The sequence below is a fragment of the Oratosquilla oratoria genome, unplaced genomic scaffold (assembly GCF_046742065.1).
Source record: "Oratosquilla oratoria isolate Oo_2021 unplaced genomic scaffold, ASM4674206v1 SCAFFOLD45, whole genome shotgun sequence".
Lineage (NCBI taxonomy): Eukaryota > Metazoa > Arthropoda > Malacostraca > Stomatopoda > Squillidae > Oratosquilla > Oratosquilla oratoria.
In genome coordinates, this window is record NW_027467710.1 from 2,771,489 (window position 1) to 2,798,713 (window position 27,225).

The window sequence follows — 27,225 nt, forward strand, 5'->3', positions numbered from 1 at the left end:
GTGTGTGTGTGTGTGTTTACCTAGTTGTATTTTACGGGAAGGGGAGTTATGCTCGTGGTGTCCCGTCTTCATATCTCCTTTTATCTAAACTTTTTTTAAATTCATGTATTGTTTTTGCACACACGACTTTCTCAACTAACTTGTTCCAAATGTCTATTACTCTGTGAGGAAAGCTGTTTTTTTCAGATCTCTTCTGTAGCTGTCTTTCTTGATTTGCTTTTCGTGTCCTCTTGTATTTCTATCATCCCATTTTATTAGATCCTCTCTATCAATAATTTCTATGCCTTTCATGATTCTGTAAATAGTTATCAAACCTCCGCTCTCCCTTCTTTGCTCTAGTGTCTTCAGCTCAAGTTTTGCTAGTCTCTCTTCAGTTTTGAGAGTGTTGGTGCCAATTTTGTAATTGCTCTTTGTATTCTTTTAGGTTTTGTTATAAAAAAAATTATACATGGTGACCACATCGTTGCTGCATATTCCAATCTTGGTCTTATCAAATGATTGGTATTTTCTTCACCATTTCTTCATCCAGGTATGTAAATGCCACTTTGATTGTTCTTATTAAATTATAAGTTTCTCCAAAAATCTTGTTTATATGTTTCTCAGGTGACATATTATTCATAATAATGACTCCCAGGTCCTTCTCATTTTCAACTATTTTTATTCCTTCTTCTCCCAATTTATATGATCCTATTATTCTTTTTTGCTTTTTTCCAAATTCCATTATACTACACTTCTTAGTATTGAACTCCATCTCCCACTTCCTACTCCATTCCCATACTTTATTGAGATCACTGTGTAGTGACTCACAATCTTCTTCCGTGTTCACTTTTTTTAACAGTTTTGCATCATCTGCAAGGAAGCTCATATAACTTTCAATTTCTTCATCCATATCATTAATATATATAGCAAACATTATTGGGGCCAGAACTATTCATTGTGGAACACCACTTATTACTTCATCCCAATTTGAGCGTTTGTCTCTTATCACTACTCTCATTTTTCTTTCTTGCAAAAAGTCTTCCATCCATTTAAGCAGTTTGCCCTGTATTCCTCCTTCAGTTTCTAATTTCTTAAGCAACGTATTTTGTGGTACTTTGTCAAAAGCTTTTTTTAGGTCTAGAAATGCACAATCAGCCCATCCATCTCTGTCTTGTATTATATCTATTAGCCGTGAGTAGAAACATATTAAATTGGTGACGCATGATCGTCCTTGTCTGAATCCAAATTGCCTTGGATTTAGCACGTTGTTGTTGTTTTTTCTAAATATTTTACCCATCTACTTTTGATAATTCTTTCAAAATTTTTTGCTATTGTACTTGTTAGAGAGACTGGTCTATAGTTGTTAGGGTCTTCTTTATTTCCCCCTTTATATATAAGTACTATATTTGCTTTTTTCCAATCTTTTGGAACTTTTCCTTCTTTCAAGGAACTGTTTATTATGCTATGTATTTTGTCTGTCAGTTCATTCCTGCATTCTTTCAAAATCCAGTTTGCTATTTCACGTGGACCATGCGATTTTCTGACATCAAGATTACTCAAGTATTTCATTATTTCATTCTTTGTTGCTTCTATTTCTTTCATAGGTGTATGTGTGTGTGTCTGTGTGTGTGTGTGTGTGTGTGTGTGTGTGTGTGTGTGTGTGTGTGTGTGTGTGTGTGTGTGTGTGTGTGTGTGTGTGTGTGTGTGTGTGTGTGTGTGTGTGTGTGTGTGTGTTAGACATGTTCAAAAAACAACTTTTTCATATTTTCATACGTAACAGTAGTTGTTCTTTTTGACCTGAAAAAGCAAACAATCTTATTACCTTTTATCTGGAATGTATGTAAGTATTCCACATGGAGGCTAGATTTTTTTCTTTCTGCTTATCTTATCAAAAGGGGGAATTTTGAGTAATTTCTAAGCATATATTGTGGTATAATTTGTTGTCTATCCAAGGTAGAGCAACAAATGAGGTACCAGAAGAAAGAGAAGGATCTACTCTACATATATGAACCGTTAGAATCTGATGAATTTTCACTGTGGCTTTTAGTAGATAGGAAGTTGTTGAAAATATTGACTTTTTACTAAAGTAGACATAGTTTTTACATGAAGTAAGTTAGAGCAACAAAATAGCTATCAAATTAATACATTTTTAATGTTCTTTCGAACGTGTACAATTTGATTAACAAGAAATGTCATGTTATTTGTAATATTTACAGAAAAAAATAACAAAATTCCATACATTTGACCAATATCATACAAAGTGTAAAGCGTAATTTTTCAACAAGTCAAACCAGCAAGTGAAACTAGCAAAATAATCCTGATTATATCCATCAAAATGATGTTACACATTTAAGAAAACTAAAGGAGACATTTGCGATGACGTCTACTGTAAAATGTATCATCATTTTGCGTGATATACCCCGGAAAGGCTCCAGCATACAAATAATGATGAGAACGTCTGTGATGCCATAGTCACAGTAGCAACCTCATTCCAAACCCAGATCTTTTAAGCTCCTGAAGAAGAGCCTTCCCAAGTTGACAACGGGCTTTCAGAGGCAGAAGAGCGATGTCTTTCCCTTTGGAGACTAAGATGAGGCTGCACAGAAAGCTGTCACTCAGATGGAACCGGAGAAGTTGGAAAATTCACCAACTGACAATGTGTCAATAAAGAACAAAATTATAATGTAAGACATCATGTTGAAATACAAAACGTGTCAAAAAGAAATAATCACCAGTTTCTTAATACCATGTACTTTAATGCTCGTAGTATTAGGAATAAATTTCAAGAAATACAGGCATATGTCAAAAGTGAAAATCTCGATATGATAGGAATAATCGAGACATGGTTAAATGGTGAAGAGTTTGAAGCTGAATTTAATATTGCGGGATTTGAACACTTTCATCGGGATAGAAACCACAAGAAAGGTGGTGGTGTTCTGTTATACGTTAAAAACAATGTCCATACCTGTGTTTTAGAGAAAGTAAAAGAGGATGCATATGATAGTTTTTGGGTAGAGTTAACCCAAACAAATGGACAAAAAACGAATGTAGGTGTAATATGTAGGCCAAAAAACATTATCATTAGCAGACGACAAACTGTTTTTTCAAGAACTGTCTAGTTTCTACAATCGGGACTTATTGATAATGGATTATTTCAGTTTTACTGACATTGATTGGATGACCCTTGAAGATGGCCGTATAGGTAGTCGTTTGATAGATTTTCTTTGTAACAGTTACTTATTTCTGCAAGTAAAAGAACCCACAAGTCATGTATACTTACTCGATATATTGATGACTAGCCGTGAAAGCATGATAGCCGATGTGGAGGTTGGTGAAACTATTACAAATAGCGATCACAACTTAGATTCAAACCGCTAAAAATTTTTAGAATAGATACATGTGCATCTAAAATACCCGATTTTAGTAAAGCTCAGTTCATAGGACTACGTCAGGAGCTTCAGCTTACAGATTGGGAGGCAATTTTAAGCGAAAGACATGTAGATCCGATGGGGGAAATATTTCAAAATACGCTTACTAAGATGATTCATACCTACATCCCGTTTTAGGACAGACGCCCCGTAAATCAGGCTCGCCCAAAGTGGCTCGACAAAGAAACTGAAAAGAGCATTGCTAAAAACAGACAGGGTTATAAGAAATACAAGACCTCGGGTGCACCTTACGGCTATCAAAGTTATGTAATAATACATACAGATTTAAAAAAGACAATAAAAAACGAAAACGACAATACAAAATGAATATCGCTGAAAAATCCAAAGACTTCTATAGTTACATTAGAGATAAAAAGATTATTAGGAATCACATTGGGCCACTATTATCTGCTGACGGTCAACTTGAGTATTCAACCGAAGGAATGTGTAATATTTTAAACAACTATTTTAGCTCAGTATTCGTAAACGAAACACCTCAAAGTGAACTCCAAACTGAAACCTGTGAAAAATCTAGGGTAAACGTACTCAATGTGGTAAATATAACAAAAGAAGAAATTAAAAGGTGTATAGAGAAACTCAAAATTAATAAAACACCAGGGACTGACGGTTGGCATCCAAGAATCTTAAAGGAAATGAAAAATGAGATTGTTGTTCCATTAGAAATTATTTGAAAAAAAAATCCATCATATCCGGAGATGTCCCAAGAGAATGGAAGCTAGCTAACGTCACTCCGATATTCAAAAAAGGTGACAGAAAAAAAAAACTACAGGCCTATAAGCTTGACTTCAATCGTAGGAAAAATGATGGAAACTATCATCAGAGATGCTATCGAACATCATTTAGAAAGTAACCGTTTGATAAATGATAGCCAGCATGGATTCAGACGGAAACGTTCTTGCGTGACTAATTTACTCGAATTCTACAACACAGTCATCTCGAGTTATGACAAAAGAAACAATATAGATTTAATATATTTAGACTTTGCAAAAGCTTTTGATACCGTCCCCCACGAAAGACTACTTACTAAATTAACTTCACTCCGTGTGAAGTTAATTTGGACTAGAAATTGGTTGAATGATCGAAAACAGAGTTGTTTGAAATGGCAAAACTTCTAGATGGGAAAATGTTACGAGTGGAGCTCCTCAGGGTTCCGTTGTTGGGCCACTTCTATTCATAGTATATATAAATGATATAGACCACGGACTAGAATCTATTGTCTCTAATACAAAATTGTGCGGGATGGCAAATGATCACCTCAATCGATTAGATATTCAAGAGATTTAGATCAATTACAGCAATGGTCTGAAAAGTAGCTAATGAAATTTAACAGAAGTGAATGCAAGGTGATGCACATAGGTAAAAATAAAAGTTAGTACGATTACAAGTTATTTGGAAATTCGTTAACAAAAGAAGGATCTAGGGGTAATTATCAGTAACGATCTCAAATCATCTCAGCAGTGTATTTCAGCCTCTGAGAAAGCAAATATCATTCTAGGACTGATCGCGAGATCTTTTGACTTCAAAAGCTCATCTCTCATTAACAAGCTATACAAATCATTAGTTCGTCCACATCTGGAATATGCTGTTTCTGTATGGTCAGCGAATCTCATTATAGACATTGACAGATTGGAAAAAATACAGAGAGCCACAAAACTGATTCCAAATATAAAAAGTAATTCATACGAAAATCGACTAAAACATATGAATCTGTTTCCCCTAAAAAAGCGTAGACTCAGAGGTGACTTGATACAGGCATTTAAGATTCTAAAGGGGATTGACAACATCAAAAGTGACCAAATTTTCACACTGAATGAGAATCCGACAAGAAATAATGGTCTCAAGCTGTCAGGAAATAGATTTAATTTGGAAGTGGGTAGACACAACACCAACCGTGTGGTGAATGAATGGAATAAACTTCCTGCAGAGGCAGTGCAATGTAGTTCAGTTCGAAGCTTTAATATGCTGTAATGACTGACATTTGTTTTATATTATCTTATATTATTTGTCTGTTTATTTATCATTTGTTTGATTTCCATTCATTATTATTTATTTGTCAGTTTATTATCATTTACTTTTTACCTTTTTGTTTATCACCAACTATACCTATATTATTTGTTTTACTTATTATTATTTATATTATTATATTTATATTTGATCTACTTTTTATCATTTATGTATTTTTTCGCATCCGACCTAATTATGGACCAAAAGGTCTCCTGTCGGCATGCTCCGCCTTTGTAATCCTTTGTAATACTTTGAATGCAGAGCGCAGTGTTTGGATTTGTTAACTTTGAGCTGTGAAGAAGAGGTGCCAAGCAGTTTTGCAGTGTGTACACACCAAGATAACTACGTGGCATGTAACGCGCGTCATGTCCTCCACGACCTGACGCTTCTCTGACAATGCGATCCTGCTTGACTCGACGTAACCTAATTCAGTGCAATTATGTAATTACGCACCACGGGTCACTACCGTGCGGTACATATGTATATGTATATGTATATATATATATATATATATATATATATATATATATATATATTATATATATATATATATATATATATATATATATATAGGCTCCTTCCGCATCTAAAACCAGTTCACTCGTACCTTACAATAAAGAAGACGAACTCATCAAAACCTCATTCTCTTCTCACAGTAGCATCGCCTCACTGGTGACCAAGATAACTACGTGGCATAGCTGGAAACACATGAACTTTTGATGCCCTAGTCAGATAGTTTCCATAGCTAACGACCAAAACGAAAAGTTAAACAAAATTGTGTGTAGATCGCAGGTGCTGCCCTGTGAATAATTACACTAAATTACATGTGCATGTAGTCCACCAATATTTCAATGCTAAAATCTCGTGTTGGCCTTGCATGATTTGAGCTACCTATGCCATATATCTCTGTCATTCTACGCCTCCTCTCTCTCTCTCTCTCTCTCTCTCTCTCTCTCTCTCTCTCTCTCTCTCTCTCTCTCTCTCTCTCTCTCTCTCTCTCTCTATCTCGGTATCTGTGGAAGACTACAATCTAGGAAGTTTAGTGGGGCTTAGTCAAAGCCCGACGCGACGTGTAGTACCTCTCAATTATGCGTTTGGTCAAGTGCCGTGAGGGCTTGGTGGGGCGGGCGCACATGCTTGAATCCCATGGAGGTGTTTCGATGGTTCCAGAAGTGCGGTGGAAAAACTATCAGCATGAGCATGGTCGAGCATGTTGTAGTGTTCTACAGCCAATACATGTAGTTACCCCTTTAAGACTCGTGACCGACAACTACAGGACAAATCTATGGTCGCCCCTTAGGACGACATGCGTTCGATTATTCTATATTGATATCAATAATAATATTCAGTAACTTTATTTATTTTGTAAATAAAATAAAATAAAATCCTCTATATTCTCTAACAAAGATATATATGTATTGTAAAAAGATTTTAAATGATTGTATGCTAAACACAAAGAGTCAAGAATTTCGCCATGACTGACGAGTTGAACACCATATGAGGACAGAAAAAAAAATATATATATATATACGACGTGTAGAAATCAAGACCCCCCCCCACCATCACAAACACAAAAATAAAAAGGAAGATAAAAAGAATACATACCCCCAAAAATTCAAAACCTATAAACAGGCAAAGAAATAGTCGTATACATAAAAAAAAAACAGCCAATAACAATCATAACAACTCAAGAAGAAGAACAGACGACCCGATTCTGCGGAAGATGGACCAGCCTCCAACCAATATTACACGAATAACTAGGCATTAGCTCCACAGCAAACAAAATTAATAATTAAATATATGATCAAAGTAGCAAGTGGGTCTGCCCCACATCTATTGTAACTCTAACTTTCTTCCATTTCCTCCTTTACTTCTTTCACACACATACCATCCAACCCCCCCTCCCCCCTCTCCTCCATCTTACCTATCCTATCCAGTAGTAGTAGTAGTAGCTTTTATTTGTACGACGTTTCGCTTATTACAGCTTTTTCAAGTACAAGTTGAGATACATATGCTTGAGATTAAATAAGGGGAAAGGAGGGAACGGGGAGAGAAAATAAGTAGGGTGGAAGGAAGAGGAGGAGGAGGAGGAGGATAAGGGTGATTCAATGCTGGAGAATTTTGAGAATGGTGGCCCAAACGTCCGCGGGCAAAATGCTCACAAAGGGTGGTTTAAAATTTTGCTGGTCATGGGTATTAGGGGAATAATGTGGGGTGAGATATTGAACATGCCCCTATTTTGTTCAACAGTGTTCATTCCTTGAATGATCACTGGTTCCAAACACTTCCTGCGGAACTTGTCTAGTATCATCGACATTTTCAATCAACAGGGAGGTCAGTCATGGGATTGACTTTAAATATCGTACCTATTCTTCTGGAAGATAGCTGTTCTTTAAGGAAGAGTACCAGCCGTTAGCACAGAACACGGAAATGTTCATCCCAAGGGTGGGTAAGGGTAAATACACCGAGGCGAACTTATGTTCTTACGGGTACATTCCGACGAGAACACCACCAGCCGTCGGCACAGAGTACGGAAGTGCTCATTCCAAATGTGCCCAAGGAAATCATACTACGGCAAACTCAATGGTATGTTCCGACTCCCCTTTTTGAAAAACCTCCCATACCTTGTCCCTACCACTCGTTTCAGGCAGGCCGCTTCCAACAAGAGCGACTAGTAGTGGAACCAACATTGGTGACACTACATTTGGTGACCCTGAGGTGACACCAATATTTGGGGGCAGTACCCATTTAAGACTCGTGACTGCCAAATACAGGCTAAACTATGGTCACCCCTAAGGGGTGACCATAGTTTTGTCCTGTACTTGGCGGTCACGAGTCTTAAAGGGGTAACTACATGTGTTGGCTATAGAATACTACAATGTGACAGAAATCTATAATTACAATGAGTATTTATGACTATTAGTAATATGATACAATAAACATAGTTCATAGATTGAAATATACATTACCATATTAGAATTCGTTTTCTTTGTTCTTTTGATGATATAATTTTCAGGGTCAATCAACACCGTGTTATATCTAATCAGTTTTCAGTTTTCAAGGTACGGTCATTTTCTTCCCAAGTTCAGAAGGAGTCGTCATACACTTTAGATTAGAAGATGGGGATGGCGGATATATCACGTCGATAAGCTCGGAATTTGATGTTAGTAGAGTTACGACGAGTTTATTGAGAACACGTCTGATACATTGCCCAGTATCTTGAAGGATGAAAAAATGTACATATACATTTATACAGTATACTGTAAATGGAATATTGTGAGATATATACTTCAGGTAATTCCTGTTATGACATTTGTACCTGCGTGATCTTTGTTGACATTTTTTTATTTGTTTGGATAATGTAAAGTACATAGGAGTATTACAACAATGTGATAGCTGTAGCACGGAAAGCTGAGTTTGATACAATGAATCTTCCCCTTCACTATGTTCAACTTAAACTGAAAGTAAAAAATTCTAAGATGACTTTCCAAGAGTGATTTGTATGGCTATGAACTTGATGTTTTTTCTTGCTGATTTGTAATTTGAGTTGCTAGTCCACATATAGTTTATTATTTTTTGCACCTATGTATATTATTAGAGATCTTGGTAATTGCACTATCATGGCGGATGTGGGTTGAACGCAAAATTCGTGTATGGGTATGTAACTCGAGCATACAAGTATAAGAAAGTTGTTCTCATCTTATATCTCTCTTGATAGCGAAATCAACTGGTCACTTGTTACGTCTGAGCTGGGTTCGAGTTCTTAGCTGGACCACGTATCAGTTTCCGTATATATGCTTACATCGAGCTTCTCGTCAGTCTCGACTGTGAGATGGAATTAAAGTGAATTCATGTGGTTGAAAAGATGAAAATCTGTTCACTGTGGACCATTGAGTGTATGTAAACACTTTCCTACACATACACATTGCCAATTGCACTATCATGACATAGGTGGTTTGAACGCAAAAATTCGTGTATGTGTATGTAACTCCAGTATACAAATATAAGAAAGTTGTTCTCAACTTATATCTCTCTTGATAGGGCAATGAGCCAAGTCAATGGTCACTTGTTATGTCTAAGCTGGGTTCGAGTCCTTAGCTTGACCACGTGTCAGTTTTTGTATATATGAAGACAATCGAGTTCTCCGCCCGAAGGCCCACAATACGGAAGACAAAACTAGCTATGAGCCTGGATGGAAAACGGCGAAAAATAAGAAGCGGATAGTTTAAAAAAAAAAGTCCTCACCAACCCCTCTCGATTACAAGAACTCGTTTCAAGCACTAGCGAATCTTCAGGAAGAAGAAAAAATGAAATTCAAGAGAAGAAGGGAAGGGCAGATGCTGGAACCCTGCCCATAGGTAAGATTTTGGTTGTGGGAGACAGTCAAGTGAGGTACTTAGACAAGGCTTTCTGCGATGAAGATAGGAAACATAGGACACAGGTGTGTTTCCCCGGCGCGGGGATAGGAGATGTTAGAGATAGGATTGAAGAGTGTTTAGTAGGGAAAGGTAAGGTCCCTGTAGTTTGCATAAGTGCCGAGGGCAATGATATAGGTAAGTTAGGGAGTGGGGAATTGTTTGCGCGGTTCCGGGATGCACTAGACAAGATTAGAGATAAGGGAGGTGTTCCTGTTGTATGTGGAATCCTTCCAAGGCGTAGAGTTGAAGGCATGTGGGATTCCAGTGCTATTACAATGAATTGCAGGCTGTCAAAACATTGTAAGGCCAATAAATGGGCATTTGTCGACAACTGGGACAGCTTTTACGGTAAGAATCAACTATATACAAGGGACGGAGTGCACTTGTCGCCCAGAGGATTTCGGCTCCTTGCTGAATCCCTTGAGTGAGAAGTAGGCATCCTACAGGGTTTTTTCAGGTAGATTACGTGGGTGTAGGGGGGAAGTATCGGAATATAGTTTAGGCAATAGAAACAACTTAGAGAGGGACTGTGAAAAGAATCACCAAAAAAGGTGCAGGAAAGATCAACTTAAAATTTACTATACAAATAGCAGAAGCATAATTAATAAAAATGATTTGCTGTGAGGTAAAGCATGCGTACAGAATTTCGATATTATAGCTATTACTGAATCCGGGATCAACATGGCTGATAAACATTTCCTTCCAGAAATCGAAATAGAAGGATATAAGGTTTTTTTTTACTCACAAGGATGGGGTTGGCAGGAGTGGGGGAGGTATAGCACTTTTCTTTAAAAATACAATAAACTGTATTATCAACAATTCCATTACAGAAGAGGACTATACGGAATCTATTTGGCAAGAATAAGAAAGTTATTATTGGCGTCTTGTATAAACCTCCTAACCTCAGCATTGAGCAGACTGATTCCTTGATTCATGAAATTCACAGAGCGTCCCAGTACAAAAACGTTGTGATCATGGGAGATTTTAATTATAGAAACATTGACTGGGAAACTTTAATAGGAGGGAGGGCAGGGAACGAAGAAATTCCAAGATGTGGGAAGAATCTGGAATGTCTCTATATCCAAAAATCTTTGTAAGATACTGCCCTAGCAGTGTGCCAAATTTCATGCTTGTATCACTAAAGACACATTTTTTTCACAAATCTGCCGGACTACTTCACCCGCGATAACCTTGAAGACACTTTCTTCACTGTATTGCGCATTTTACTATATCAGCACTTAGCAGCAGCAGAGCCACTCCTTGTTTTCCTCAACCCGTTATTATTCCCGACTTTTTCCCCACCACACACCCAAATTCAAACTCTTCTATCTCTTTCAACTTGGTTTCACTTTATATACAAAGAGTACAATCCCTAGTTTCATCGATTCGTCCCACTTTGAAATTTTTCTTTCCTCTATCACAGGGAATCAGCATAGACTACAACAATGCATGTTGAAACACACGACAACAATGAACAATAAGACGAAGCGCTACGACCCGATCAATTATTGACTTAGCGGCTGTAGACCCAGACTGCTCAGGACTGTGAAACTTTAGCATGGAACAATTCAATACAACAGGAGTTGTTCTAGTCCTACCAGTTCCCTTTGTGCTACAATATAGAGACAAGCAGACCCCTTTTCATTCAGATAAGATCATCATCATCATCATCATCATCATCATCATCATCATCATCATCATCATCATCATCATCATCATCATCATCATCATCATCATCATCATCATCATCATCATCATCATCATGAAGACGCCAAGCCTATTTTTCAAATGATCAAATAATGTTCTCTCTTTTTCTAACATGGACATTACCACTAATAGGACAATCATATGAATAAGCATGCCTTGAAATTGTATTGAGTCTACTTTAAGAGTGACATGTAAATATTACAATGCATTGATCCGAATTGTAGATAGGAAGTACTCGGTAGAAGACGTTATTATCATTGCGTTGCTTTAGTGGTCAAGGACGTTGGCGTTTTGGACATCTTCGTCGTTACGATCGTCGTTGTCTTACTCTTGGCTGCTGGTGCTACTGCTCTTGTGGCTCCTGGACTTCCTCCTCATTGTTGCTTTCGCTGCTGCTGCTGCTGCTGCTGCTGCTGCTGCTGCTACTGCTACTGCTCTTTTCGCTGGTGCCACTGCTGTCGCTGTCGCTCTCATCATCGCCATGGTTACAACCACATCCGCAGCCGTGTCCGCAGCCGGGTCCAGAGCCAGTATTGTTCTTGTTACCTCCAAACATGTCAGAGGGTCCACAAATACTCATGCCAAACCCAAACGAAAGCGAAAACTGGGTGGAGTTTCTCTCGACATCGTCTTCAGCGTCATCTAATGAAATTGATGAGGATGGGTCGTCTAATGGTTCTTCGGCCAATTGTTCTTCGTCTTCTGTTTCTTCGGCAAATGGTTCTTCGTTCTGTCGCCAATCGTCTTGCAGGAAAGGCTGGGCGAGTCCCACTGCAACACACATCTGCGGAGGTACAGGCGTATCAGCATAATATAATAGTATACAGTACTTACAAGGAAGCAGCCACCCCGTAACTAATTACATGCAATCTATTGATGGGCCACTGATGGTAAAGACTTATTGTCTTCTCTCGTTATTCGAGGTGATTGCGTTGACTAACTACGTGTAAAGTTGAATAGTTGCTCAAAAGCACTCACGCCTGACAGACACAGTGTTTACTGCTAAGCGACTGAAATTTTGCCTCGCTGCATTTCTAGTAGGAGCTCGATTACATATGCACACAAGACGCAACCAAATCATTTGTCTGAATCATCCAAAGAGCCTTACAATAGTCATGCCATTGCAGTTTGCAACTTTTTGAAAATGAACACTGGTTTAAGGCAATACATGTTTTAGGAATAAGTAGTCAAGAAAATGAGCTCGTGATTTCAAGACAACACGAAAATGCAAGCAAACACTCACCGAAAAGGCCAAAAGTATCCATGTTCTTGATGATCCCATCTTGTACAGATTTCTTCAGCAAATCTTTTCCGCACAAATTCGTAGCGACGCTGAAAAAGGAAGTCCTACATAACAATCAATGACCTTTTTTTTTTTTTTTTTTTGGTGGTGGTGTAGGTGGTGGAGAAGCGGGGAGAGACTTGGCTATGTTTGTGCATCCATATTAAGTGAATGTTTGCGTTAAGTAAAAGGTGTATATGTGTACATGTGCAATTTTAAGTTGGTTGAGCCTACCCGTGTTTAATAACATTCTTACACACAATAATCAAAAAGTGGGTTTTTAGTGATGCTACCGAAATTGCATGAAGATAACTATTTTGGTTTTTAAAAGTATGCTATATAGACTATTGTGGGCACACATGCCTCATTGTGATTTACAAGGTAATGAGACTAAGACTGAAGGTACTTCATAATCCGGTCATCATGGAAAACAGATCTAAATGTACAAATGCATTTGTGGTTTCCAATGACTGATCGTGACCCATAGCTGGAAACACACCAAATTGCAATGCCCCATTCAGTTATCACCCAGAGCTAACGACCTCACCTGAAAGGACTTGGAGTCTCTAGTCTTACGAGTGCCTTCCCTGCAATACAACCCTCCTTTTAAATGATGCCAAGAGCAAAACTAAACCAAAATCATGTGTAGATCGCAGGTGCTTCTCTGTGATTAATTACACGAAATTACATGTGTATGTACTCCACCAATATTTCAATGACTGAATCTCGTGTTGGCCTTGCATGATTTAAGCTACCCATGCCATATATCTCCGTCATTCTCCGCCTCCTCCCTCTCTCTCTCTCTCTCTCTCTCTCTCTCTCTCTCTCTCTCTCTCTGTCTCTCTCTGTCTATCGATCTGTGGAAGACTACAATCTAGGAGGGTTAGTGGGGCTTAGTCAAAGCCCGACGCGACGTGTCGTCCCTCTCTATTATGCGTGTGGTCAAGTGACGTGTGGCGGGCACATACGCTTGAATCCCATAGAGGTGTTTCGATGGTTCCTTCTATGGGTAGCAACGTCCAACTCTACTGGCCTCATTCCACATCGCAATATCTTGTCTGAGTGTCAAAGGACCATCACGAGTCTGGTGACGTGAATGAAACGCAAGATATATCAATACATTGGTCTGTCAGGCTACTGAATGGTTTTCTGGCCATTGATATATCTTGGGGGAATGAGTAACTATTCAAACATAAGTTGTTGTTCCTCAGAGTGAATGAAAAGGATGAGTCATTACGTTGTGTATATATCTCAGCATCGTTTGCTAGCAGAGGTAAAGGTTTTGTCGTTTGAATATGTCAGGTCTCCTACCTGTTACTTGGATGTTGTAGTCCAGAAGTGCGCTGGAAAAACTATTGGCATCAGCATGGTCGAGCATGTGACAAAAATATATGATTACAATTAATATATATGACTATTAGTAATATAATACAACAAATATAGTTCATTGATTGAAATATACATTACCATAGTAGATTCCATTTTCTTTGTTCATTACATGATGTCATTTTGAGGGTCAATCGACACCGTGTTTTATTCAATAGTTTTTCAGTTTTCAAGTCATTTTCTTCCCAAGTTCAGAATGAGTCGTCAAACAAGTTAGATTAGAAGCTAGGAGTATTACAACAATGTAATAACAATAGAAAGGAAAGCTGAGTTAGCTACAATCTTCCTCTTCATTCTGTTGAACTTAAAGTGAAAGGAATTAGTTTTTAGATGATTTGTATGGCTATGAACTTGATATTTCTTCTTGCTGACATGTAGTTTGAGTTGCCAGTCCACAGATAGTTTTTTATTTGATGCACATATGTATCTGTAGGAGAGATCTTGGTAATGTGGTGGATGTCTTGGTTTAGTCACATAACAATGTCGCGCTATGTCATTCAATATGGCATAGAAGTAGTGCAGACTGAGTAATTATTGAAGGGGTGGTTACCATATTTACTGAATTATGATGATAAAAATCTTAAGAATGATTGTAAGGGAAAACGACATATGGCAAAAAAATAGTAAAGCGACAATGGAAAAGATCATATCTTAATGATAAGCTAGAAGAGACTGAAAAACAAGGCTCTAGGCTCTGGAGAATTGCTGAAAGATAAATATGAAATCGTAGAGAAAAAAGATTGGACTATATTAGTACCGCTACTTTGGAGAACTGAGAAATTACTAAACTCTTAGAGTGAAGGTAAGATTGTACCGGTACATATGTAGGAAGACAAACACAGTGCTCCACTTACAAAGTAGTTATGCTACTTTAAACTGAGTGCAAGATAGAAAAGTTTACTCCAAAATTAAAGTATAGGCCGAGAAAGTTATCAGAGATAACTATTGATATTTTACACCAGGACGCTTCGCAACAGACCGTATACTAACACACACACACACACACACACACACACGGTGGCGCGTTTGGAAGAGTCCCCGACTGTCACTACAGCGATACGGGTTCGAATCCTGAGCAGGGCTGAAATAATTTCAGTATCGCTGCGCTTCGAGTCGTTACTCCAACTCTCGTGGGCGGGGAGTTGGGTGTGTGTGTGTGCGTGTAAGATCACAGCATTGTCCATAGATCAGTCGTACGAGCTCTGAGCTCTCTTCCGGGAGGGAAATAGGTGTCGTTCACGGGTCCAACACATTATCCAAAGACCAAGGTGAATACATACATATATACATAAATATGTATATATATATATACATATATAAATATATGTATATATATAAATGTATACATATATATATATATATACACATATGGAAAAAGAAGTCACGGGTCTATTTCCGAGTTTCTGAGTTTATTCCTGACTGGTTTCGCTCTATGCTTCTTCAGAGAAGCATAGAGCGAAACCGGTCAGGATTAACCTCAGAAACTCGGAACTATACCCGTAACTTCTTTTTCCACCTTCATATATATATATATATATATATATATATATATATATATATATATATATATATATATATATGTATATATATACATTATATATATATATATATATATATATATATATATATATATATATATATATATATATATCACAAATCCACTAGGAAGAGGAAAAACACACGGAGTCCGAGCCCTTTCGTGATATATTCACATTATCAAGGAGTACAGAAAAGTGAGGGACTCCGTGTATTTTTCCTCTTCCTAGTGGACTCTGCATATATATATATATATATATATATATATATGTATATATATATAAAAATATGTATATATATATATATATATATATATATATATATATGTATGTATATATATATATGTATATATATATATATTATACTAATGACCCACTTTCGGAATAGTCGAAATTATAAATATCCGTATATTTCGATAACTGTCTGTGATCCTCTTCAGCAAATGTGATTACAGAGTGGAGAAAAGCATGTAAATATACAAAAGTAGTGAGGTGAACAGGTAGGGAAGGGGACTCAGGTCACGTGTCCGGTGCTACGTGGATATTGGTGGATTTCGTCCACATAATCCACCAATTTCACCAGGAGAGGATCATATTAGCCCAGGATCTGAAAGCTACACAAAGTATAACAACAATACCAAGTGTATTTGGGATTAATTACTAACAATATTTATGAAGATTTACACAAAAGATATTATAACAACAGTACAAAGTGTATTTGAGATTAATTACAGACATGATGTATGAAGATTTACACAAAGGGTACGATAACAAATTATCAACAAGCTCGTGAACACATCCAAAAAAAGGCAACAGTAGATTTAATCACGTACATAATTGAGTCGAAACAGTTTTCGGAAAATACACTTCCTTCAAACATATAGCTTTAAACCAACTGCGTAATAGCCGCCCCTCAAAGAAAATAAATTGCACTTATCAATCACACGAAGATATGGGACTAAACAGAACATATTTGATGACGTCTACTATGAAATATATCATGATTTCATGTGATATACACCCATATATAAATATATATTTATATATATATATATATGTATATATATATATATATATTTATATATATATTCATATTATATATATGTATATATATATATATATATATATATATATATATGTGTGTGTGTGTGTGTGTGTGTGTGTGTATATATACATATATATATGTATATATATATATTTATATGTATGTATATATATATACATATTTATATATATTTGTGTATTTTGGAAGCAGGTTCTCTTTTAAACATGTTTGATTGAATACGACAGCATTCTGGAAGTTGTTGATTTTCTTTCTTGTATTTTCTGTTTTTCTAATTATGTTCTTCCCTTGGATAGGGTGGGCATAGACCAATTCCTTATACTTCTCCATTTTATTACACGACGTTTCGTCTTTAATAAGACATCTTCTGGTATTTCTGTTTTAAAGATACAATAGATATTTATGATACTAGTCTGAATTACATTGATTGTTGCACATTTACAATTGATATCAAATCTTACAATTACATTTACATTTTAAATTTGAATGAATTATAACACTAAAGATAATATTATTAATACTAATAATGATAATAATAATATGAATAACTACTTCTTGGGTTAGGTGGAAAGGATGGCTAGCGGCTACATGTTGACCCTGGGCGACCTTCTCCTAGGAAGGGGTGAGGAGATTTGCGGTTTACCCGTGTCCTGTGTCCTTTTAATTGGTTCAGAGACCTGATGAGGAGGGGGGGTGTGTAGAGGGGGGTGGGGGAGGAGGAGGAGGAGGAGGAGGAGGGAGAGGAGAGGGTGAAGCTGAGGGGGGGGGGGTGGTAGGGGCGGAAGATTGGCATTTAGGGCTATACCAGGGGATATTAGCTATTAGGTCACATTGCAAATTGATGGAAGGGGCTTTTTCTCTAATGTATATAGATTCTAAGAGCTGGAGTTTTCTTGAATTATAATGGTGTCCAATGATTTTAGTATTTTTAGATATTAAATCCCTTGTGATTACTATGTTGTGGCATTTCTTTAGGTGTTCTTTTATCGCCCCCGTTTGCTGATGGTATGTTAATCTTCTGCCTAAGGTACATTGTGTATGACCAATGTAACTCGCTGGAAGTGCAAAGCCTTCCTCTGGACAAGTGAATTCATAAATTACATTGGTTCTTTGTAATGCCTCAGGTTTGAACAGGTTATTTTCCATCACTAGTGAAGATGTTTTGGGATTCTTATAGTAGATGATGACTTTTATTTCATCTTCCTTGTTTACGGGGTGGCAATTTTTCTTTATTATATCTCTGACAGCTTTCTCATCTTTTTTGTATGCTTCTGTACACACACACATATATATGTGTGTATGTGTTTGTGTGTGTGTGTGTTTGTGTGTGTGTGTGTGTGTGTGTGTGTGTGTGTGTGTGTGTGTGTGTGTGTGTGTGTGTGTGTGTGTGTGTGTGTGTTTGTGTGTGTGTGTGTGTGTGTGTGTGTGTGTGTGTGTGTGTGTGTGTGTGTGTGTGTGTGTGTGTGTGTGTGTGTGTGTGTGTGTGTGTGTGTGTGTTTACCTGGTTGTATTTTACGGGAAGGGGAGTTATGCTCGTGGTGTCCCGTCTTCATATCTCCTTTTATCTAAACTTTTTTTAAATTCATGTATTGTTTTTGCACACACGACTTTCTCAACTAACTTGTTCCAAATGTCTATTACTCTGTGAGGAAAGCTGTTCTTTTTCAGATCTCTTCTGTAGCTGTCTTTCTTGATTTGCTTTTCGTGTCCTCTTGTATTTCTATCATCCCATTTTATTAGATCCTCTCTATCAATAATTTCTATGCCTTTCATGATTCTGTAAATAGTTATCAAACCTCCCCTCTCCCTTCTTTGCTCTAGTGTCTACAGCTCAAGTTTTGCTAGTCTCTCTTCAGTTTTGAGAGTGTTGGTGCCAATTTTGTAATTGCTCTTTGTATTCGTTCAGGTTTTGTTATAAAAAAAAATTATACATGGTGACCACATTGTTGCTGCATATTCCAATCTTGGTCTTATCAAATGGTTGGTATTTTCTTCACCATTTCTTCATCCAGGTATGTAAATGCCACTTTGATTGTTCTTATTAAATTATAAGTTTCTCCAAAAATCTTGTTTATATGTTTCTCAGGTGACATATTATTCATAATAATGACTCCCAGGTCCTTCTCATTTTCAACTTTTTTTATTCCTTCTTCTCCCAATTTATATGATCCTATTATTCTTTTTTTGCTTTTTTCCAAATTCCATTATACTACACTTCTTAGTATTGAACTCCATCTCCCACTTCCTACTCCATTCCCATACTTTATTGAGATCACTGTGTAGTGACTCACAATCTTCTTCCGTGTTCACTTTTTTTAACAGTTTTGCATCATCTGCAAGGAAGCTCATATAACTTTCAATTTCTTCATCCATATCATTAATATATATAGCAAACATTATTGGGGCCAGAACTATTCATTGTGGAACACCACTTATTACTTCATCCCAATTTGAGAGTTTGTCTATTATCACTACTCTCATTTTTCTTTCTTGCAAAAAGTCTTCCATCCATTTAAGCAGTTTGCCCTGTATTCCTCCTTCAGTTTCTAATTTCTTAAGCAACTTCTTTTGTGGTACTTTGTCGAAAGCTTTTTTTAGGTCTAGAAATGCACAATCAGCCCATCCATCTCTGTCTTGTATTATATCTATTAGCCATGAGTAGAAACATATTAAATTGGTGACGCATGATCGTCCTTGTCTGAATCCAAATTGCCTTGGATTTAGCACGTTGTTGTTTTTTCTAAATATTTTACCCATCTACTTTTGATAATTCTTTCAATTTTTTTTGCTATTGTACTTGTTAGAGAGACTGGTCTATAGTTGTTAGGGCCTTCTTTATTTCCCCCTTTATATATAAGTACTATATTTGCTTTTTTCCAATCTTTTGGAACTTTTCCTTCTTTCAAGGAACTGTTTATTATGCTATGTATTTTGTCTGCCAGTTCATTCCTGCATTCTTTCAAAATCCAGTTTGCTATTTCATCTGGTCCATGCGATTTTCTGACATCAAGATTACTCAAGTATTTCATTATTTCATTCTTTGTTGCTTCTATTTCTTTCATAGGTGTGTGTGTGTGTGTGTGTGTGTGTGTGTGTGTGTGTGTGTGTGTGTGTGTGTGTGTGTGTGTGTGTGTGTGTGTGTGTGTGTGTGTGTGTGTGTGTGTTAGACATGTTCAAAAAACAACTTTTTCATATTTTCATACGTAACAGTAGTTTTTTATTTTGACCTGAAAAAGCAAAAAATCCTATTAATTTTTATCTAGGATGTATGGAAGTATTCCACGTGGAGGCTGATCTTTTTTTTTTCTATCTTATCAAAAGGGGGAATTTTGAGTAATTTCTAAGCATATATTGTGGTAAAATGTTTTGTCTATCCAAAGTAGAGCAACAAATTAAGGACCAAAAGAAAGAGAAGGATCTACTCTACATATATGAACCGTTAGAATCTGATGAATTTCCCCGTGATTTTTAATAGATAGGAAGTTATTGAAAATCTTGACTTTTTACTAAAGTAGAGACATGGTTTTTACATGGAGTAAGATAGAGCAACAAAATAGTTATCAAATTAATACATTTTTAATGCTCTTTCGAACGTGTACAATTTGATTAACAAAAAATGTCATGTTATTTGTAATATTTACAGAAAAATAACAAAATTCCATACATTTGACCAATATCATACAAAGTGTAAAGCGTAATTTTGCAACAAGTCAAACCATCAAGTGAAACTAGCAAAATAATCCTGATTATATCCATCAAAATGATGTTACACATTTAAGAAAACTAAAGGAGACATGTGCGATGACGTCTACTGTAAAATGTATCATCATTTTGCGTGATATACCCCGGAAAGGCTCCAGCATACAAATAATGATGAGAACGTCTGTGATGCCATAGTCACAGTAGCAACCTCATTCCAAACCCAGATCTTTTAAGCTCCTGAAGAAGAGCCTTCCCAAGTTGACAACGGGCTTTCAGAGGCAGAAGAGCGATATCTTTCCCTTTGGAGACTAAGATGAGGCTGCACAGAAAGCTGTCACTCAGATGGAACCGGAGAAGTTGGAAAATTCACCAACTGACAATGTGTCAATAAAGAACAAAATTATAATGTAAGACATCATGTTGAAATACAAAACGTGTCAAAAAGAAATAATCACCAGTTTCTTAATACCATGTACTTTAATGCTCGTAGTATTAGGAATAAATTTCAAGAAATACAGGCATATGTCAAAAGTGAAAATCTCGATATGATAGGAATAATCGAGACATGGTTAAATGGTGAAGAGTTTGAAGCTGAATTTAATATTGCGGGACTTGAACACTTTCATCGGGATAGAAACCACAAGAAAGGTGGTGGTGTTCTGTTATACGTTAAAAACAATGTCCATACCTGTGTTTTAGAGAAAGTAAAAGAGGATGCATATGATAGTTTTTGGGTAGAGTTAACCCAAACAAATGGACAAAAAATGAATCTAGGTGTAATATGTAGGCCAAAAACATTATCATTAGCAGACGACAAACTGTTGTTTCAAGAACTGTCTAGTTTCTACAATCGGGACTTATTGATAATGGATTATTTCAGTTTTACTGACATTGATTGGATGACCCTTGAAGATGGCCATATAGATAGTCGTTTGATAGATTTTCTCGGTAACAGTTACTTAGTTCAGCACGTAAAAGAACGCATAAGACATGGAAACTTACTCGATCTATTGATCACTAGCCGTGAAAGCATGATAGCCGATGTGGAGGTTGGTGAAACTATTACAAATACCGATCACAACTTAGATTCAAACCGCTAATTTTTTTTTTAGAATAGATACATGTGCATCTAAAATACCCGATTTTAGTAAAGCTCAGTTCATAGGACTACGTCAGGAGCTTCAGCTTACAGATTGGGAGGCAATTTTAAGCGAAAGACCTGTAGATCCGATGGGGGAAATATTTCAAAATACGCTTACTAAGATGATTCATACTTACATCCCGTTTTAGGACAGACGCCCCCTAAATCAGGCTCGCCCAAAGTGGCTCGACAAAGAAACTGAAAAGAGCATTGCTAAAAACAGACAGGGTTATAAGAAATACAAGACCTCGGGTGCATCTAATGGCTATCAAAGTTATGTAATAATACAGATATATTTAAAAAAGACAATAAAAAAACAAAAATGACAATACAAAATGAATATCGCTGATAAATCCAAAGAGAATCCCAAAGAATTCTATAGTTACATTAGAGATAAAAAGGTTATTAGGAATCACATTGGGCCACTATTATCTGCTGACGGTCAACTTGAGTATTCAAACGAAGGAATGTGTAATATTTTAAACAACTATTTTAGCTCAGTATTCGTAAACGAAACACCTCAAAGTGAACTCCAAACTGAAACCTGTGAAAAATCTAGGGTAAACTTACTCAATGTGGTAAATATAACAAAAGAAGAAATTAAAAGGTGTATAGAGAAACTCAAAATTAATAAAACACCAGGGACTGGCGGTTGGCATTCAAGAATCTTAAAGGAAATGAAAAATGAGATTGTTGTTCAATTAGAAATTATTTTCAAAAGAATCCATCATATCCGGAGATGTCCCAAGAGAATGGAAGCTAGCTAACTTCACTCCAATATTCAAAAACGGTGACAAAAAGAAATCAGTTAACTACAGGCCTATAAGCTTGACTTCAATCGTAGGAAAAATGATGGAAACTATCATCAGAGATGCTATCGAACATCATTTAGAAAGTAACCATTTGATAAATGATAGCCAGCATGGATTCAGACGGAAACGTTCTTGCGTGACTAATTTACTCGAATTCTACAACACAGTCATCTCGAGTTATGACAAAAGAAACAATATAGATTTAATATATTTAGACTTTGCATAAGCTTTTGATACCGTCCCCCACGAAAGACTACTTACTAAATTAACTTCACTCCGTGTGAAGTTAATTTGGACTAGAAATTGGTTGAATGATCGAAAACAGAGAGTTGTTTTAAATGGCAAAACTTCTAGATGGGAAAATGTTACGAGTGGAGCTCCTCAGGGTTCCGTTGTTGGGCCACTTCTATTCATAGTATATATAAATGATATAGACCACGGACTAGAATCTATTGTCTCTAATACAAAATTGTGCGGGATGGCAAATGATCACTTCAATCGATTAGATATTCAAGAAGATTTAGATCAATTACAGCAATGGTCTGAAAAGTAGCTAATGAAATTTAACAAAAGTGAATGCAAGGTGATGCACATAGGTAAAAATAACAGTAAGTACGATTACAAGTTATTTGGAAATTCGTTAACAAAAGAAGGATCTAGGGGTAATTATCAGTAACGAACTCAAATCATCTAAGCAGTGTATTTCAGCCTCTGAGAAAGCAAATATCATTCTAGGACTGATCGCGAGATCTTTTGACTTCAAAAGCTCATCTCTCATTAACAAGCTATACAAATCATTAGTTCGTCCACATCTGGAATATGCTGTTTCTGTATGGTCAGCGAATCTCATTATAGACATTGACAGATTGGAAAAAATACAGAGAGCCACAAAACTGATTCCAAATATAAAAAGTAAATCATACGAAAATCGACTAAAACATATGAATCTGTTTCCCCTAAAAAAGCGTAGACTCAGAGGTGACTTGATACAGGCATTTAAGATTCTAAAGGGGATTGACAACATCAAAAGTGACCAAATTTTCACACTGAATGAGAATCCGACAAGAAATAATGGTCTCAAGCTGTCAGGAAATAGATTTAATTTGGAAGTGGGTAGACACAACACCAACCGTGTAGTGAATGAATGGAATAAACTTCCTGCAGAGGCAGTGCAATGTAGTTCAGTTCGAAGCTTTAATATTCGTTTAGATAAACATTTAAGCAAGATGCTGTAATGACTGACATTTATTTTATATTATCTTATATTATTTGTCTGTTTATTTATCATTTGTTTGATTTCCATTCATTATTATTTATTTGTCAGTTTATTATCATTTATTTTTTACCTTTTTGTTTATCACCAACTGTACCTATATTTTTTGTTTTACTTATTATTATTTATATTATTATATTTATATTTGATCTACTTTTTATCATTTATGTATTTTTTCGCATCCGACCTAATTATGGACCAAAAGGTCTCCTGTCGGCATGCTCCGCCTTTGTAATCCTTTGTAATACTTTGAATGCAGAGCGCAGTGTTGAATTTGTTAACTTTGAGCTGTGAAGAAGAGGTGTCAAGCAGTTTTGCAGTGTGTACACACCAAGATAACTACGTGGCATGGAACGCGCGACATGTCCCCCACGACCTAACGCTTCTCTGATAGTGCGACCCTGCTTGACCCAACTTAACCTAATCCAGTGCAATTATGTAATTACACACCACAGGTGACTACCCACACGGTATATATATATATATATATATATATATATATATATATATATATATATATATATATATATATATATATATATATATATATATATATATATATATATAGGCTCCTTCCGCATCTAAAACCAGTTCACTCGTACCTTACAATAAAGAAGACGAACTCATCAAAACCTCATTCTCTTCTCACAGTAGCATCGCCTCACTGGTGACCATTCGGACCCATCTACCGCTGCCACCCCCGACGCCACGCTATCCTCTACCAACACCGTTGACGCCGTCTCCCTGATGCTGCCACCCTTTTCCACGGTCGACGCTCCCTCCTGGTTTCGCCGGACGGAGATCCAGTTCCGCATGCGGAATATCAGCGCGTCCCAAACCAAGGCAGACTATATTCTCGAGGCGATCCCCGAGGATGTGTTCCCATATATCTCCCAATGGCTCGATCCAGTATGACGCTCGGAAACAGTACCTGCTTCAGGAATTCACGCCGCCAGCGGCCTCCAGAGCCGCAAAAATCCTCCAACTCTCCCAACAGCCGCAGCCACAGCCACTGGGGGACATTAAACCAAGTACAACATACCTCGAGATGATGTCTATCACCCGCCTCCCACCCACAACCAACGGAACCAGAAGGAACGTCGATATGCTTTGTCAATTGTGGCTCATGCGCCTACCGGCGCCCGTCTGATCTGCCCTTGGCAACACCGAAGACATGGCCACCAACAAAGTTCACGGAGGGCTGACCATCTCGCCGACGCCCACGCCGCCGCAGCAACGAGTCATAACGTCTGTGCTGCTGCAGCAATATCGCTAGCCAACAACACCAACAAAGGTAACAACGCCGGACCACCGCCCCTCTACACCTAAAAGGGCCACCGTCCATCACGAAAGCGAAAAGTATGTGCAGTTTCTCTCTACATCGTCTTCATCAGAATCTAATGAAGGTAACGAGGATTCATATGTGTCATCGTCCTTAGAGGCACTGTTCGTCTCCATAGAGCTGCCTTTTTCTTTTGTAGGGCAATTGCTATCTTTACTTCCAGATGTTTTGCTATCTTTGATTCCAGAGGAGCTGCCTTTTTCGTCTCCAGAGGATTTGGTCACATGATCTCTGGGAGCCACGTCCAGAGTTAATTGCTGTCACCCATCGTCTTGCACGAAAGGCTGGGCGAGTCCCACTGAAACACACATCTGCGGAAGTACAGGTGTATCAGCATAATATAATAGTATGCTTACATGGAAGTAACCATCCCGTACCTAATTACTTGCAAGCGATTGATGGGCCACTGATGTGATTGACTGTCTCCCCGCCGTTTAGACATTAATACAAGAAGTATGTCTGCCGATAAATATTCGGCAGTGAATCAAAGTCCTTTTTCTTCAGCTTGAAGCACAAACTAATCTTGAGGAACCAAATACGGCAGAGTTTGTATTAAATATCGCTTTTTACTGCTTCAGTATGATGACTTTCATAAGTTCCATCTTCTACTTGACATTCAGAAGACAAAGTCTAGTTTCAGCTCGATATAGTCTATCTTGTCGATATCTTCTCTCTCCTTTACGTTCAAGATAAAACCGAATTATTTTGTTCAGCAAAAGTGTTGTGGGTTGGGTGGGGGATTCTCTCAAATGAATCAAACTGTCTAACGGTAGCCAAAGAAATGATGTCAGATTAGAAACCACCTATGGTTCCATCGAAATAGGTTTATTGTCTTCTCTCGTTATTCGAGGTGACTGCGCTGACTAACTGCGTGTAAAATTGAATAGTTGCTCAAGAACACGCGCGCCTGACACAGTGTTTACTGGTAAATGACTTAAATTTTTGCCTAGTAGGAGCTCGATTACATATGCACACAAGACGCAACCAAATCATTTAAGTCTGAATCATCCAAGGAGCCATGCAACAGTCATGCCATTTCACTGTGCAACATTTTAAGAATGAACACTGGTTTAAGGCATTACATGTTTTAGGAATAAGTAGATAAGAATATGAGCTCGTGATTTCAAGACAACACGAAAATGCAAGCAAACACTCACCGAAAAGGCCAAAAGTATCCATGTTCTTGATGAGCCCATTTTGTGCAGATGCCTTCAGCAAACATTTTCTGCACAATTCCGCAGCGACGCTGAAAAAGTAAGTCCTACATAACAATATATGACCTATTTTTTTTTTCCTGAGGGGGTAGGGAAAGACTTGGCTATGTTTGTGCATCCATATGTGAGTGTGAGCGTTAAGTAAAAGGTGTATAAGTGTACATGTGCAATTTTTTGTTTGTCGAGCATACACGTGCTTAATAACACTGTTACACTCAATAATCAAAAAGCAGGTCTTTATTGATGCTACCGAAATTGCATGAACATAACTATTTTGTTTTTTAAGAGTATGCTATATAGACTATTGTCAGCACACATGCCCTATTGTGACTTACAATGTAATGAGACCAAGATTCAAGGTACTTCATAAAAATACGGTCATCATGGAAAGCAGATCTGAATCTACAAATGCAATTGTGGTTTCCAGTTACTGATCGTGAGCCATAGCTGGAAACACATGAAATTTTGATGCCCTAGTCAGTTAGTTTCCATTGCTAACGACCAAAACGAAAAGTTAAACAAAATTGTGTGTAGATCGCAGGTGCTCCCCTGTGAATAATTACACTAAATTACATGTGCATGTAGTCCACCAATATTTCAATGCTAAAATCTCGTGTTGGCCTTGCATGATTTAAGCTACCTATGCCATATATCTCTGTCATTCTACGCCTCCTCTCTCTCTCTCTCTCTCTCTCTCTCTCTCTCTCTCTCTCTCTCTCTCTCTCTCTCTCTCTCTCTCTCTCTCTCTCTCTCTCTCTCTCTCTCTCTCTCTCTCTGTCTCGGTATCTGTGGAAGACTACAATCTAGGAAGGTTAGTGGGGCTTAGTCAAAGCCCGACGCGACGTGTAGTACCTCTCAATTATGCGTTTGGTCAAGTGCCGTGAGGGCTTGGTGCGGCGGGCGCACATGCTTGAATCC